The sequence below is a fragment of the Crocodylus porosus genome, unplaced genomic scaffold (assembly GCF_001723895.1).
Source record: "Crocodylus porosus isolate Cpor-Errol unplaced genomic scaffold, CroPor_comp1, whole genome shotgun sequence".
NCBI lineage: Eukaryota > Metazoa > Chordata > Crocodylia > Crocodylidae > Crocodylus > Crocodylus porosus.
Window position 1 is genome coordinate 1,564,924 of NW_017728938.1, and position 16,712 is coordinate 1,581,635.

The 16,712-nt window shown below is 47.3% G+C and overlaps 1 protein-coding gene across 1 annotated transcript in view; it reads left to right on the top strand.

Moving 5' to 3' along the window:
- Positions 1–16,712, top strand: part of PRKCD (protein kinase C delta) — a 136,000-nt gene that overhangs the window by 232 nt on the left and 119,056 nt on the right. Inside the window, exon 2 of the mRNA XM_019547434.1 lies at positions 508–621. The gene's annotated coding sequence lies outside the window, so the exon portion shown is untranslated. The remainder of the gene's footprint in view (positions 1–507; positions 622–16,712) is intronic.

Sequence of the window (16,712 nt, forward strand, 5' to 3'; positions counted from 1 at the left end):
GGTGCGGTGCGGGCGGGGGGCGGTGCGGGCAGTACCTGCGCTGGGCCCGGCGCGGGGAGTTCCCGCTTCGCTCGGCAGTTCCTGCCCCGCCCGGCGCCGGGAGAAAGAGGAAGCGGCGCAGCCTCAGCCTCAGCCTCTCTCTTCGCCGCCTCGGCCTTCCGCCCCGGGGGATGCGCGTCTCCCCGCGGGCACTTGCTTCCGGCTGCTCCAGGCACTTGGTGCCACTTCGGGAGCAAGCGGTGGTCCCTGCTCTTCTGCCTCCTTGCCCCTGTGCCGCGCCAGGGCATCGCCCGGGGGCTGCACCCCTGCGGGGCCCGGCCGGAGCCTCCGCGCTTCACTGCCCCATGTCGGCGCCTCCTCGAGCGGCGCCTGTGGCGGGGCGGCGATACCTGCGAGCCCCGCCGCTCGCGCTCCCCCTCGCTGACTGCGGAGCCTGGTCTTGCTCCGGGTCCAGCTGCACTTGCTCCTGCGGGCTCCGCTGTTGACTCTGGCTCTTTACCTTCCCAGGCTCTGGGGCCAGCGCCTCTCTTCGTGCCGGCCAAGCGCGGCGTCAGAGCTCGTCCGTGGGTGGACTTGAAACCGAAGCGAATTTATTAACTTGGGGAATATTCATGAGCCAGGGTAAGCCTGTCGCTGGGACAAAGGGGGATGTTGTTTAAGTCGGGGCTGAAATGTGGATTTTCTCTGCTGATGCCAGTAAATCCATGTGCTCAGTCATCTCTCTTCACAAATCCCAGCTCTTTCTGTTTCAAGATTTCCTTGGAAGGCAGGAGCAGAACAACCTGTTGGTTGAAAAGGTATCTGCAGCCTTTGAAATGACTGTTGTCAAAGGCCCATGAGCCAGGCAGGTAGGGTTGAAGTAGGTTTGGAATAGATGAGGCAGGCAGACAGGTTTGGGTTTGGGGACCTTCTGTTTGTTTTCCCTTAGGGCGACGTTTCCCAACAGGTGTGCCATCAGACGTGGACAGGTGTGCCGTGAAATCCTGGAAAAGTCGCACAAATAAATAAACAGGACCCTGCCCGTAATGCTGGGGGGGGAGGCATGGCTCTATCTTCCCCACCCTCCTCTACAGAGCGGTGGCAGCACAGGGCAGTGGGTGGCAGCAGGGGCCATATTATCTGTTTGGGGGTGGTGTGCTGCAATTTTTTTTATTTATGTAAGTGTGATATGGGTTGGAAAAAGTTGGGAAATGCTGACTTGGGGGTTTCTAGTGATGTATTTTCAGCACAGGGGAGGGACAAGGAGGCTTATGTGTACTCCTAATACATTGGTAGTGGGGGGGGCATTCTTCCACTGGGTTGTAGTCATTACATCTATATCCACCGTGGGTCAGCTGTCTGTATGAGAGAACTTCTTTGGACTGTGTTCCTAGAACACTTCTTGGTTTCACAGTAATAATATCACTGGCTCCAGGAAGTATAACTAATTTCATTAGGAAAAGTGAGATCAGAAAAGGATTATAATTTAGCTTACAATGCTCTGCAACCAGTTCTGGGCCCCCCACTTCAGGAGGGACATGCACAAGTTTGACAGAGTCCAAAGACAGCCCCCCTGTATGATCGAAGGCCAAGTGGGCAAGCCTTACGAGGAAAGGCTGAGGGACTTGGGACTCTTCAGCCTGGAGAAGAGAAGGCTCAGGGGGAACTTGGTGGCAGCGTACAAGTATATAAGGGGGGTGCATCAGGACCTGGGAGAACAGTTGTTCACCAGGGTTTCCCAAGGTCTAATGGCCACAAACTCCTGGAAGGCCAATTTAGACTGCACATAAGAAAAAACTTCTTTACAGTCTGCGTCCAGGGCCTGGAACAGACTCCCCCCGGAGGTGGCATAAACACCTACTCTGGATTCATTCAAAAGTCATTTGGATGTTTATTTTGCTGGGATCATTTGACCCCAGCAGACTTCCTGCCTATGACAGGGGGGCTGGATTCGATCTCACAAGGTCCCTTCCAGGCCCTAATGTCTATGACATCTACGAAAAGCTTCAGGTTGAACTAACTGTTTGTCTGGGTGTCATATATAATTTAGATTATAAAACAGCCTTAGCTTTTGTAGCTGATTTAGGAGATGAAATTGCATATTAGTGGAAAAAGGACTTTAAAAAAGCACCAAAAGCAAAGCAAGAGCTTAATTACTAATGTAATAAGCACATTTTAACTGTGTGACAGAATAACAGAACCCTTGGGTCTCAATCTCTTTTCAGATCTAGGGATTTTGCAGGTGCCTCTTGAAGGCTCAGGTCAAATGTAGTATGCTAATTGTATGGGGGTTTTTTTAGCTCAGACAGATTTATCATCAGTCTCTGTCTCTCATGAAATAGTACTGGATTTGCAGTGTATTTGAATTGTATGGTCACTGTCACAAGTTGTCAAGTGCTCAGCTAAGTGGTTAAACCATTCAGAAATAGGTTAATGCATTCATTTTTAACTTTGCTCACTCATTTCTTTTTATGCGTGTGTGCAATAATATACACATCCCACAAAACAGTGGGAGCCAACCTTTTTGGCAGGGGTGCCACAGATTAGCCCTGCATCCTCCCCAAATGCCACTCTGATGCCCTTTCCCTGTCTAGTCTGCTGCTCTGCTTTCTGTTCCCAGCCTGATGTGCTGCTCTGGTTTCTGCTTCTTTCCCTGATCCGCCACTGCGCTGCCTGTCCCCTCCCTGAGTTGCTGTGTGCTATGTCCAGAGAGTGTCCATGCCACACTTGTGACACCTGTGCTGTGGGATGGCCACCTCTGCTATAGAACATGTAGGAGTTCACACAGGAGAAACCTGCAAGATCAGGGGAAGGCAATCATGAGATAAATTATCCCCTGCATTTAGTGAGTAATATGAGATCCGTAGCTGGAAATTGGTTTAAAAATGAAACTCGCGGCTTAATGTTTCCTTTAAAAAAAACAAACAAACAAAATAATTAAATATTAAAACTCTGGATATTCTTGCTAGTCGTATAAATATCTAATCTTTTTTTTAATCTTGGTAAACTGGCTGGGATGGTTTAATCAGTGTCGATTCTGCCTTGAGCAGGTAGTGAAGTAGATGCCCTTCTGAGATCCCTTCCTGCCCTATTTTCCAGTGAGCCTATGACCCCAACTGCTTTTTAAACTCAGTAACCTGTCTTCTGTCCAGGACACCAGTACATAAAGGATGCTTTGCCCATAACTGATGAAAGCAGTACTGTTTGCTTTTGTGTTGATCACATGGTGAATTGGGTCAGAAAAAAGTATAGCTTTTCTGAAAGATATGGGTTAATAAATGTTTCTTAACTGTTGAAGAGTTATTTCAGTAAACACATTTCCTGATCAGTTTAGCTCCTGAAAATGTCTGTTGAAAAATGTGTGAGCTAATACTTAATGCTCTGACTGATGGTTTATCTGTCACCAAAAGCCACAGTGGGGAGCTTGTAAACGCTGGGGGAAGAGTTAAACAGCAGATAAGAACAAGCTTTTGTACATAATTTTCTTTTTCAGCTTCTGTTTTTTATCTCGTGACCAGCTAAAAGACAATCATTAGGTTTACGAATGCATTGCTGTACTCAAATTCAAAAACACTTTACCCTCATTTATTATATCTATTTTAATAATATTATTTTGTTGTAGTTTGTTTAATTTTTATTTCAATATAAAACTGTCTTCTAATGTTCTCAGTTCAACCTGATCTCTTCCTAACATTTAGAATAGTGTATTCTAAAGAAGCTGATATTGTCATCATGGAATATAAATATGAATTTTAGAATTGTGCTTTTAATTTAAAATTATTATACTATCAGAAAGTCCATTAAGCATTGATTAAAAGGTCTTGTGTGACATTAAATATATCAGAATTAAGAGCCAGCAAAACTTAATACTTCTTCCAAATTTTAGGAATTCAAATTTAGTTACAAGTCATTTCCAGGGGACTAGAAGGGTTTTCCTTTCACCGTGGAAAAATGGGTATTTTCTCCTTTAAAGGGGAAAAATGCAGGAAATGGTGGGTTTCCCCTTCCAGGATGGCAGAGTTCCAGCCTGCAAGGGGCTGCTTGGGCCTGGGGGGAGCAGGATGCAGGGGACACTACACACTGGGTCACCCCTCTGTGGCCCAATGGGCAGGACCCAGCACTGGGAAGGCAGAGCAGGGCATGGTGAGGTGAGGTGAGGTGCCCCCTGCCTTCTTAGCAGTAGCAAAGAAACACAACTTGGGGGCAGTGGCAGATGCTCAGTGCTGGTGCGACTGCTGCTGGGAGCCCAATGCCAGCCATGCTGCCATGGGAAGGTGTCCCCTGCCTGCCCAGCCTCCACTGGTGCTGGGCGAGCAGGGGCACCTCACCGTGGTGGCACAGAGCTCCTGGTGGCGGTAGCACTGAGTGTCCCCAACCCTCTCCACCCTCCCATACCAGGTCCCACCTGCTGGCCTGTGGAGGCCCCTGAGGGGACAGCAGCAGGACGGGGTGTTTTGAACCCCACAGCAGGCAGCCCACATCCTCTCTCGCCCCCGGCATGTTCTACTCGGTTTCACTCCGGCTGTGCTGCCCATGGGGTAGGCTGTGTGCTCCACTTGAGCCACAGCAACTACTGCCTCCTGCACATAACACCCGGGGCTCAGGTGCTGCTGCCCAGCTATGGCTGGTGCCTGTGGAGCAGGGATCTGGCAGGATGTCCCATATCCTGGCAGCTGTGGGGCCCCCTCTGGCATGGCTGGGAGGGGCAGGAGGCTGCAGGGAAAAAGTGAGGGGCCTCGGTGGAAATGCAGGGGGGCTGTGGGTAGGGAGTGAGGAGCAATGGCATGGGCAGGGCACCAACATATCAGGGCTGTTCAGTGTCACAAAGCAGCTGGGACAACAGCTGCAGCTGGACCCGCATCCTGGTGGGCAAAAGGGGCAGGGGGAGCTCTGATTTTTCCATGATTAAAAAAACAAAATCAAATGCCAAAAGATATAGTATTTAGAATTTATTTTATTATAATGATTGAGGCACTGGTAGGCTTTCCAATTGCCTTAAGATGGTAAATATATCAATGAAACATTGTGTTCTACTGATACCTCTATATATGTAGAGTAATGTTCCATTTTAATTATGGAAAAATTTGGATTGGGGTGGGGGTTAATCAGAGAATCTTGAATTTTTATCAGAGAATTTGGGATTTTAAAATGAAGATTACCCAGATCTCTGGCTATTACTGCCACTCAGTGGCCTGATTTAAGAGTATAGGGAACTATCTTCCATTACAAAATTTTATTGATGTAAGGTCGATATAATTATTAAATGCAGCCTGTAGTCACTGCTTCTGTTGTGAAGCAGAATTCATAGAAAGTATCTGAGCTACACGTTCTGAATATCTATGCCAGAAAAAAACCCACCTTGTTTCAAACAGAAACTTCCAGAGAGAACGCTTACCTAGGAAGTGATTTATTTTAGTACCCAGTTCTGATGTGTTCCTTAAATATATTTACTGTACTATACTGGGTTATAAGCTATAACCCACCTTTTACTTGGTCATACAGTAGAGTCAGAATTATGTCTGACATCTCTATAGTGCCACTGAAAAAGTGATAGAAAAAATTCAGCATTCTAACTTTGTGGCACAGTGAGCAGAAGATGAGCTATAAGGAAGGAAGCCCTTCTCTAAACAGTCATTTTTGAACTAGCAGATTTTGGAACAATAGGTATTTAATAAGGAACAAATGTACTTACTTGTTGAAATAGTACATTTGGGGGGAAATATTAATACATTTTAATATATTAAAGTCGCCTTTAAATGGTCACTGTAAAAGTTCTAGGCCTAAAACTATAACTACCATTTTTGTTTCTGATTAAAAGGCCTGCATGTCATCTTTCTTTGCTTGCTTATTTCTAGGAATAAAATAAATGAGAGATTTGTGTTCCAGGATGTTGCTTTCTGTATATTAGAGTTTACATCTTACTGCAAGATAGGAAGCTCTCTCTGTCACTGGTATCCAGGTTGTAGCCATTTTGGTCTAGAGCAGGAGTTGTCAACCAGGGGGAACACGTACCCCTGGGGATACTTTGTAAGGTCCCAGGGGACATGCGGGGGTGGGCGGGACAGAGTGCCGCCACCCTGTGCTGCTGCCTCACGGGAGCAGGGCCGGGGTGAAGCAAGAGCCGGGCCGCGCAAACGCTGAGCGGTCGCTCTCTACTGCTCACCACACCCCCACTCCACGTCCGGCCACTTGCTGCTGCCCCTCCCACTCAGTGTCCTGCCGCTTGCCACCCCTTCTAGTGGGGTACACTTACTAAAAAGGGGTATGCTTATTAAAAAAGGTTGAAAACCACTGGTCTAGAGGAAAAAGCAATCAGGACTTGTGGCAGAGGTGATATCTTTTATTAGACCAACTAGATTTTTGCAAAAAAAGGTTTTTAATTGCAAGCTTTCAGGCACAAACACCTTCATCAGGCATAGGCGAAAAGACTGTAAAAGTTCTCTTGGGTGGAAATGAAAGCTCATATTTCGTATGTAGGAGAGTTGAAGGTGTGGTAAAATCCTGCTTACCACTAAACAACTTTGAGGTAAACAGACTATTCCAAATTTTCTCTGAGCCTAATCTGCGTATAAAATGAAATGTCTGCACATAAAATGAAATGCTTGCCTGAAAGCTTGCAATTAAATACTTTTTTCTGCAAAAACCTAGTTGGTCTAATAAAATATATCACCTCTACCACAAGTCCTGATTGTTCTTTGTCCCTGTGCCCTCATAGGCTATGTCTACATTGCAGCTATGCTATAATCCCATCTAAATGTGAATATGAGTTATCTGTAGTCTAGCCAGTTTTGATAACAATCCCAGTGAAAACATAGTAAAAGGGTCTCAGTGTAAGTTGTATAAGCCTGCCAAGCACCTTGGATATACCTCCTCAGGTACTTAGCCTGCGTGGGAGTTGGAACTGTTACAGTTTCAGTGCCGCAAATATCCTGATTAATTAAGGCTATCTTTGGTGGCGTTATTATTGCAATATACATAGTGTAGCTGTACCTATATCCCTCCATCTCCCTCAGTACCATTACCAGAGTCAGAAAGACTTTACCTCCTACAAAGGGAAAAATGAAATTAGATGAAGGTTTGAAAGATTCATTAAACATCAGTCAGAATCCAAGTCAGCCAACCTGAAGAAACCATTCATAAGGTCCAAGAACAACTCTTGCTAGAAACAAGATTTTTTGTGCATGATATCTTTTTTTGGACCAGATGCTTGGTTATAATATACTTAGACAAGCCTTTGAATGCAATGTATTCTTCAGGTCTTAGGAAAAAGCAGGCATAACAAAAGATTAGAAACTCAGCTCTTCCATTATTCTCTGCTGAGAAGGTTGCTATGATTCCTACCTGCCTAGGTCCCTGGAGTCTGCTCAGGACCTCCATCTTGTGCACCAGCTTTTAACTAAAAATGCCAGTAAACCTGAAGCCTTTTCACTGTCCAGTGAAAAGGAGCCCTTGCTTTGGCATTACTCTGTGTTCTTTTTTGAGTCCTCTGCCTGAACAGCTCCTTCACCTGGTTAGTTCTTCATAGCTTCCTGTAGTCAAAGGAATCTTTGACAGAGCAGTGAAAGAGACATTTTTCAGAAGGGTATAATTAACAATACTGTGGGGATTTTAACTGCATGGATTAAAAATGCTGTTGACAGCTGTGGAAAAAACAAGAATCACACCCAGTTAAATCATTTATTTGACAAAGCCATGAGCAGTAGAGATAGGTACTGGGGGATCTCTGTAAACTCAGGAAGATAACTCTGCATTGGTTTATACTGTTTTCCTGTTTTATACATTTATCTTTGCAGCCATAAGTAAAGAGTTATTACTTTCTTTTTGGAAGGCAGGGCAGAGTAGTCCCTGAGAAAATTAACTAATTCTGAGAATTATAAACCTTTTTAGGTGACAGCCTATTTCACTAGATGCTCACTTCATCTAAGCAATGGAAATTTCAGATGCTCAGGACATGTTAATCAGAATGTTATTTTTTTTTAGTACAGAATTGTTGCTTTAAGCCCATGTGCCAGGAAAAGCTTTCACATGTCAGTGCAGACTTCTTTCCCTTAGTCCCTGGAGCGAATGGTATTTTGGATCTGTCAAACTTGCTATCACTCACTGAATTCTCATCAGTTTTAAAAAATAAGAATTGACTGCACTTGGGCTAATAGGAGGGTGAGGATGAGAAAGATCTGTGTGTACAAATGGAGGAGCCAGACTCTAAAATTATACCTTCTAAACTGGTGAGGGTACTGTGTGTGAAATTCATAAAATGCTACCAAACACTTATTATTAAATCCATGGATAAAGGTTAACATTCAATTTATTTGCTTTTGATTGCAATACTATAGTTCAGGGAGTATCCTTAAGGATAATTTCCCAAGCACATTCAGCTGTTTTTCAGGCAGTGATAACTTCATAGGTCTAGTGCACAACTAGACAAAATGGTTTTGATTTTAACAGAACATACTCAACTGTGTTCATGCATAATGAGAGAGGGGAGAAGGGGTCATTGCTGTCTCTTGCATTTTTGAGCAGCCTGAATATCAAATTTACTCCAAAAATTTGTTCTCTATTTCAGAAAATAATTATTGTAAATTTTATTATTCTATTTGCTGTCATGAACACATAGCTGAGTAAAGTACAGAAAACAAGATGCCAACCTGGGTTACGTTAGTGTTACAGACAAAGTACAAAATGGGTTAGTTGCTATTACGGCTGTGCGAAACGGCACCGTTTCGTTTCAACTTCTGTTTTGCCGTTTCAACAGGACAGTGTTTTGTTTCAATGTTTCATTTAATTTCAAAGCACTGTTCTGTTTTGTTTCATCAAAACTGTTTTGCTGTTTCACCCACAGGCTACAGTGGGGAATCATGAAAATGCCTATAACTTTGTCATTTCTGTGGCAGAAGGCCACCTCTGTCTCTCCCCAAAAACTCTGCTCTGTGACAATTTGGTTAGTATGGGCCTGCCTACGTGACTGGCATCACTTACATGGGTGAGGAGCTTGGGCTCCCTAGTATTCTAGAGACTCTGTCAGTTTGCCCGGCAACCAGTGATGCATTTCACATTGGTTGGCTGGCAGCCAACCAACCAGTGCTGGTCTCCATTGGGCCAGGTAAATGAGGTCATAAGGGCTATATAAATTAAGGACTGCCCAGGAGGGAAGTGGGTAGCCATGATGAAAACTCAGAGAGAAGAGCTGGACCATCTGAAAATTGCTCTCTCTGGAAAGTCATGATCAATGAATTGCCTGCCTCCAGAGGGAATTTCCACCTGCCTCTAGATGATGCTTGTAAGATACCTGAGATCTAACTAGATATATAGCTTGCAGTAACTCAGATGCATGATCAAAGGCTACCTTAGCCACCCTGTTTGCTGTATGGGATTTCTCTGATATTGCTCTACCCTGTACCCTATTCCAACCCTACTCCTTGTAACCAATAAAGTTATCCTTTGTACCTAGCGTGGGAGACTTATTGAGTGGGTCTAGCTTATGCCTTGGGATCCCCTTGGTTCAGCTGACTACGGGAGACCACTATTTGTGCTTCAGACTGAGGGAAGCACCCCAAGTTCTTGAAGTGAATCAAGTACCCTCGAGTGCTACTAGGCCTGTGTTTCCCAGGGGGCACAGTGCCAGGATCAGGCCAGTCCCTGGGTGGTGGCAGCTCTACCCCAGGCTAGCGGGTGTGTTCCAGGAAGGGGGTTGGCCAGATGTGAGGCCTCCCCAGGGAGGCACTTGGTGTCTGGAAGGTGGTTGGGTGTAGTGAGGTGGGTGGCTCGGTGCAAGAGCACCCCCTACTGGCTCACCACAATTTCTTGCCTCATTTGGATGAAAATTGCAGGGATGGTAGCCCCTTCTGAAGGCATGAAGCCTGCCATGTTTCAAGGAGATAGGTGCAGGGGTTTCTGGGAAACTGCACCTCAAGATGCTGACGAGCAAAACTCATGTCACTTGGCAGCAGCAGCCTCCTGTCATCCCGCGCAGAGATCCAGGGGCCTGTACCCCCAAGAGGGCTGTGGAATTGTGCCAGATTCCTGGGTGCTGAGTGTGGGCCACAGATCTGCACTCAGGATGACAGGAGGCTGCCATTGCTGCCTGGGAAGACTGACATTGCCCAGCACTGGGAAGACTGGTGCTGCCACTGCCCCCAGGCAGCAATGGCAGCCTCTTGTCATCCCGTGTGCAGATCTAGGGGGCTGTGCCCCCAGAAGGAGTCCAGCAATGCTGGGAGGGAAGGTTGAGCTCTGTGGGGCTGGCAGATCTACTTGGAGCACAGCCCTGGCTCTCCCCACCTTCTGCCACTGGGCTGAGCTCTTGTGGGGCTGGTGGAGCTGCTTAGAGCACAACTTTGGCTCTCCCCTGCCTCCTGCTAACAGGCTGCAGTCCAAGCGGCTCCGCCAGCCCCATGGAGCTCAGCCTGGCAGTGGGAAGTGGTGGAAGAGCAGCCTTGGCCAGTGGCTTTCCCACACCTCCCACCGCCAGGCTCAGCTTTGTGGGGTTGGCGAAGCTGCTTGGAGCGCAGCCCAGTGGTGGGAGGCAGGGGAGAGCCAAGGCTGCCCTTCAACTGGCTCAACCAGCCCCACAGAGCTCAGCCTGGTGGCAGGAAGTAGAGCACAGCCCTGGCTCTCCCCTGCCTCCTGCCCCTGAGCCACTTCAAAACTTGAAACATTTTGGAATTTTCAAAACATTTCAAGTGCCCTAATTTAATTTCAAAGCCATTTCAAAGCCTTTTGTTTCATTTTGATTTTGCTGTTTTGAGCTCAAAACGCATGGAAACAGCTTCAAAACAAAACACTTGTCGAAATTTTGCACAGCCCTAGTCGCTATGTCATTAGGTATGGTTTAATGGTTGTAATATTTTTCAGTTTTTGTAGCTCATAGGAGCCTGTTCTGCTAAACATTGCAACCAGCCACCTCAGGCAGGGAGGCAGTTGTGGTTGCTTCGGGGCAGGAGGCAAGTGGCAGGGAGCTGCTAATGAAATTGAAACTAGGATAAACAGTTCTGCAGACACACAAACCTGTGTGGTTTAAAACAGACATTTAAATGGGAATCCAGTCTAGTATCTGTTGTCAGATGCATTTTGCAAAAGGGAGATTCTGAAATTCTTTATTTCAAAAAGGCTTTTCTCCAACTTGTATTTTATGTTAGGAATTGAGGTTTTGTATATGCTAGCAGAGCAGTGATTCCAGAACTGAAAACTGGAAAGTTCTAGATTTACTTAGTCTTGTTGCATTAAAATAAAACTTTTGAGAGAAAGGGGATGGTGGGGAAGGATATTTTGTAAACAGCTGTTTGAATCTAGCTGTATATTCCTTACAAAGCCATATGCTGGTAGGCTGGTTGGATCACTTTGTTATAAACTGTCTCATGGCATAACTAAGGCCTCCTCATTGATAAAAGTAACTAAATAAATAATCCCTTTATCAATTGCATTAAATGGTGTAGCCATTGGGCTCGTACAGCCAGGATATTGAACTGACTCAAGACAGTCTCTGGCAGGTATCTTTCTAGAGATGGCTAACCAATTTTACCTTGCCTTGCTTTCAGCTCTCTGGTGGTTACAACAATAACTTGAGTGTCACATCAGCTTTGGCATTTAAAAGAAAGCATCTGGATAGCAATGGGAAGAATCCTAAAAAACTAGCTGAAACCCACAAAACATTTGTGATTTAAATTTTCATTGCAAAAGTATTTCTTTAAATACGGGATTTTTAGTTATCCTTTGACTGAATACTTTAATGGAATCAAAACTTCTCACCCTCGAAAAGGCTACATAAAACTGTCCACGTGTAAACACAGGCTTAGGAATATAAACACATATTTTGTCAAAAGTCTGATCTTGTGACTTGTTTATAGTCATAGAATAAGAGGGCCCTTGTACATGTGATTAATAGCCATTACACACATGAGAAAATTGCCCCTTTTAGTGGTTTAATTGCCCCTTTTTAAAGATTTAATTGTGTAACAGTGTACACAATCGGAAGTGTATTTTGACTTAAATTAATTTTTAACATAGCAAACTAAAACACTTCCCATGTATTTTAGTTTGCTATGTAACAAATTAAAGCGATATTCCTCAGGTGTACAAGGGCTTTTTCTACAGAAGGTGGCAGGGACAGTGCATAGGGCCCTGGAAGCCTGGGCATGCTTGGAGAAACTCGCGCTTGGCAGGCTTCCAGTGCCCGATGCACCATCCCTACCACCTTCTCTGGCTGCCAGCACACCTAGCTGTCCCTCTGCCACCTTCCTGGGGCAGCCAGCCCATTCCTGGGCAGTCCCAGGCGGTGGGAAGGCTGTAAAGATAGTGCATGGGGTGCTGGAAGCTCACCAAACCTGAGCTCCCCCAAGCACACCCAGGCTTCCAGCACCCTGTGCACCATTGGATCCAGTGGATGCTGCAGGTGAGCTAGGGCTGCACTCGTGCAGCTAGCACCCTGCCCAGGTGACCCCAGAAGGGCACTGCTGCTGGAGGGAAGCACTGGGCCCACCCCACAGCAGTATGGTGGCAGTGAAGGGGTAGGCTCCACTGTGGGGGGGAAGGAGCAAGAGGCCTGATTGATTGATTGATTTCTCTCTCCCAAAGCCTGCCTACATCTCCCATGGCTGGGGAGCTGCCAGCGGGTTGTGCAGCCCCTGAGCTATGGGGGGCCCGGGTAGGAGGCACTAGGGTCCCCTGCAGCTCAGGGTCTGGTGGCAGCTCACCCCCCCCTTTGCTCCCTCCGGCCACAAGAGAGGTGGGCAAGCTCTGGGGAGAGGGGGGAAGGGGTCAGGCCCCTCACAGTGGTTCCCAGTCAAGACAATGAGGGTCCAGCAGGAAAAGTCCTAGATCAAGGTCGAACTTCCCCAGCTGACACAAGAAAGCATAGGTCAGCTGTTGCCAGAGGAGGGGTTCACCAGCAAAGAACAGGTGTTAAAGAGTTTGCAGGTGGAAGGCAGCTCCCCTGCTTAGCAAGTCAATTAGGTCCTGCCCTTCCTTGCTGGTGGGCAAGTAAAGGACAGCATGTTGGAGCCAGTGGTGCCTGTTCAGGAAGTCCATGAGGAGCTTCAGGAGCTTTTTCCAGCAAGGCCATTGGTGGGTCCAGGATGGGATGCATATGCCACAGAGTAGCAGTGCCCAGGTTGTTGTTGATCAAGACCCAACTGCGGTAGAAGATGGGCAAGTGCCAGCGCTGTCACCGTAGTCGCACTCAGCTTCCTTGCTGCAGGGTGGGGTGGTGGGGAACTGCTAGTTTGTTCACTGTAATAAGAGTAGCGGGACTAACCTAGAGAAGACTGACTGGTTTAAAACACCAAGCAAAAATAGATGTGTCCTGTAAGCCTTAGTCGGTGTTTATATAGCAAATACTACCTTCTTTAACCACCTTTTTGGGCAAAAAACAGTTCTCAAAACTCCTCAGTTAAGCTGGTCTGCGTGGAGTCAAGGGATGTTGATATGAATAGTTCACTCTGAAATGACAAATCTTTTGAGTACCTTTCATCACAACTGACCTGAACACCGTTAAATTTTTTTTTCCTGCTAGTATAAATGAATAAATAAATATCTCCTCTTGTTTAGTCATGTCAGAATTTAAATGGACACAGCTTGCCTGCAAAACAGACACCTATTGCTGGTTGTTATGTCAGTGTCAGGCTTTAAGGCTACTAAAACTTCAAGCAATGCAGGGAGACAAATGGACCTACTGAATTGAGTCGAACTGTTGAAATGAGCAAGACAGGCAGGATTTTGGCCTATTGTTTTTGATGCTGTTACTTCAGTCAAGAATGACCTGTTCTATAGTTCATCTGGTGTACGGTGGAAGTGAAACGGAAGACTTTGTTTAAGCAGAGCACCTCTAGATATTTCCTTATGTACCACATGCCCCCAAATCTTGTTTTGGTAAAGCAGCATGAAGAGAAAAAGATTATTTATAGAATCTTAACTGCCGCAGCATAGACTTGCCATGGCTGGATGCTCACAGATGAGCAGCTGGAAGCTACTGCTGATTTGGCAATGATGGAGTTAAACCTGAAGCTTTTGCAGCTGCAACTAGAGCAGGGGAGGGCAATTATTTGAGCCCACAGGCCACATAGGAAGTTCTGGGGAATTGTTGCTGGCTGGGCAGCACTACCCTCCCCCTAGCAACAGTCTGGAGTCTGCGTGCCCTGCAACTCCTCCCTGCCACTGCCACGAATGCCCAGCATTAGCTAAGTGCACAGCCCTGGCCTCAGCCCATCCTGCCCCTGCTCTGGACTTGCCCTGGCCAGAGTGGACCAGCTGGAACCCACGCGCACAGCCCTGACCCTGGGCTTCCCTGCCCCTGCTCCAGCCTCACCTCAGCTGGAGCAGACCAGCTCCAGACCAGCTGGGATTTGTGTCCACAGCCCCAACCCTGGGCCCAGGACACCCTGGGCCGCCTTCAAACCAGCCTGCCCATGGAGAGCGGTGGCAGCTGGACAGAAGCTGCTGCTGGGCATGGGGGGAAAGCAGCCACCTCCCCCACGCCGCTACTGGGCCCTTCTTGCTGCGGCTGCTTGAAGCCTACACCCAGGCTGCCCTGCAGCTCCTCTCCACTGCTGGCAGCCCAGGTGCCTGCGGCAAGAAGGGACCAGCAGTGGTGAGCGGGAGGCAGCTGCTTTTCCTCCATGCCCAGCAGCAGCTTCTGCCTGGCCACCACTGCTGCTCGCTAAGGGCGGTTCAGTCCAGAGTGGGTGCAGGGTGGCCCAGGCCCAGGGTTGGGGCTGTGAGCACAGGTTCTGGCACTGCTGCACTCCAGATGGGGCAGGTCTGGAGCAGATGGAGGGCGGGCTGGGCCCAGGCCAGGGCTGTGTGCACAGGTCCCCGTCAGTACTGTGTGGCTGGGGCTAGCAACAGTGGAAGCCAGAAAGAGCTACCATTGCCTGGGCTGTCTAGAAATGCAGTCCAGCTGCATGCCAGGGGGTGGCAGGACTTGTCATGGGTGGGAGGGCGCCTAGGCCACGCAGGACTGAGAGACCTGCCATGGGTGAACAAAGTCCCACTGTGGGCTGGATCCAGCCTGTGGGCCATATTTTGCCCACCCCTGAACTAGACGTTGAATGATGCTCATGAGTGAAGTCTATCCCTCCCACACCGGGATGGAGCCTAGCAAAGCCTCCAGCAGCCATTCCAGCGTCACCATACTTCTGTTCCAGTATGGAAATCATCTTCCTTGATTAAACATGTACCACCATTGTGAAGGATTAATTTGGGGGTGGGAGGAGGGGGAAGGTGCCTGTGATATGCAAATAAATACGGTAAGCCACCCATGATGAATTCTTTCAAAAAGAAAAAAAAAAACAGCTTGATTCTGAGAATCGTAGTGTAGTGGAAAATGTAAGCACAGTTTTAGGGGCCTGTCTTAAGTTCTTTTCCCACACATACCAGAACATACTGGCTTAGTTAAAGCAGTGCAGACTAGTTATTTGAACATATTTGTCTTAATAATAAAAGAAAATATAGCTTGCCAATGGGGAATTGGTTCTAAGCTATTTTTTTTGTCCAGAATATTCTAAATTGGTGAGTCCCACAGGCCAGATTCCACATTTGGCCTGTGAGCTGGAGGTTAAGAACCCCCAAAGGTCAGGAAATGGGGCAGCAGTGGTGGCTAATACTGCCACCCCTCCCACCACCTATATCCTAATTCAGGGATGGGCAAAATGTGGGCCATGGACCAAATGTGGCCCTGCAGGCCATTCTATCTGGCCCACAGGGCCCCTAAAAAATTTAGAAAATTAGCATGTATCTGCCTCTGGCTGCCTGTCATGCAGCCCTCAATGGCTTGCCAAAACTCAGTAAGTGGCCCTTTGGCCAAAATAATTGCCCACCCTGTCCTAATTCCCTGCTCAGTGGGTCTGAGCTGGGCTACAATCCTCCTCCTGCATAGCCAGATTGGGGCCAAGCCATGCCTCCTCCCGTTGTACTGCTGGTTTGAGGTGAACCTGTACCCCTCCCCACTTCTCCGAATGCTGCAGGTTCAGGCCACAGGTCCTGCCCTCTGCCAGGCCAAGTTGGAGCCAAGTTACACCCCCCTTCTATGGGTTTAATTTAGGGCCAGGCAACACCCGCTTTCCTCCTGCTTGGCCAGGTTGGGCTTGGACCGTGCCTCCTTTACCCCCCCTGGATCTAGCTTGAAGCTATATCATGCCCACTCCCACCACGGCTTAGCCAAGCTCCCTTCCCTCCTGTCTGGCCACGTTGAGACCCTGCCACACCTGCCGCAGGTGCTGGCTCAGGTTCATGGGCCAAATCCAGCCCACAGAGGGACTGAGCGCTGCCCATCCAGCCTGCTAGACAAAAAAAGGTTGAGCACCATAGTACTAGCTGCACAATGTGCACGTGCTTTACTTCTCTCTATCCAGCATATTCTTCCATTAAAACTGATGGGATGGACGAGGGCGGAAAAAACACAGCTTCACTTTCCCCATTGTGTCCCTGTAAATAATTAAACAGTATTTTTCAAAGGAAATCCTAGCAGAAAGTTATAATTCCTTCTGGCAATTCATATAGACTTCACTAAATCTATGGTGGATCTCCCCTCCCCCTCTCCCCTGTTTGGATCTTTTACACTATGAGCTTCAGATTGAGCTGAGCTGCTACTTCAGGTTGTTTTCACGATAAGCATCTCAATTTGAGCAGCAGATCCAAAATGATGATAGCAGAACGCTAGTAGACTTCCTGACATTCAGTAGATTCACTAGTCATGTCTGCATTAGTTAAATCAGAAGTAGGTACTGGCAAGGTTATGATAG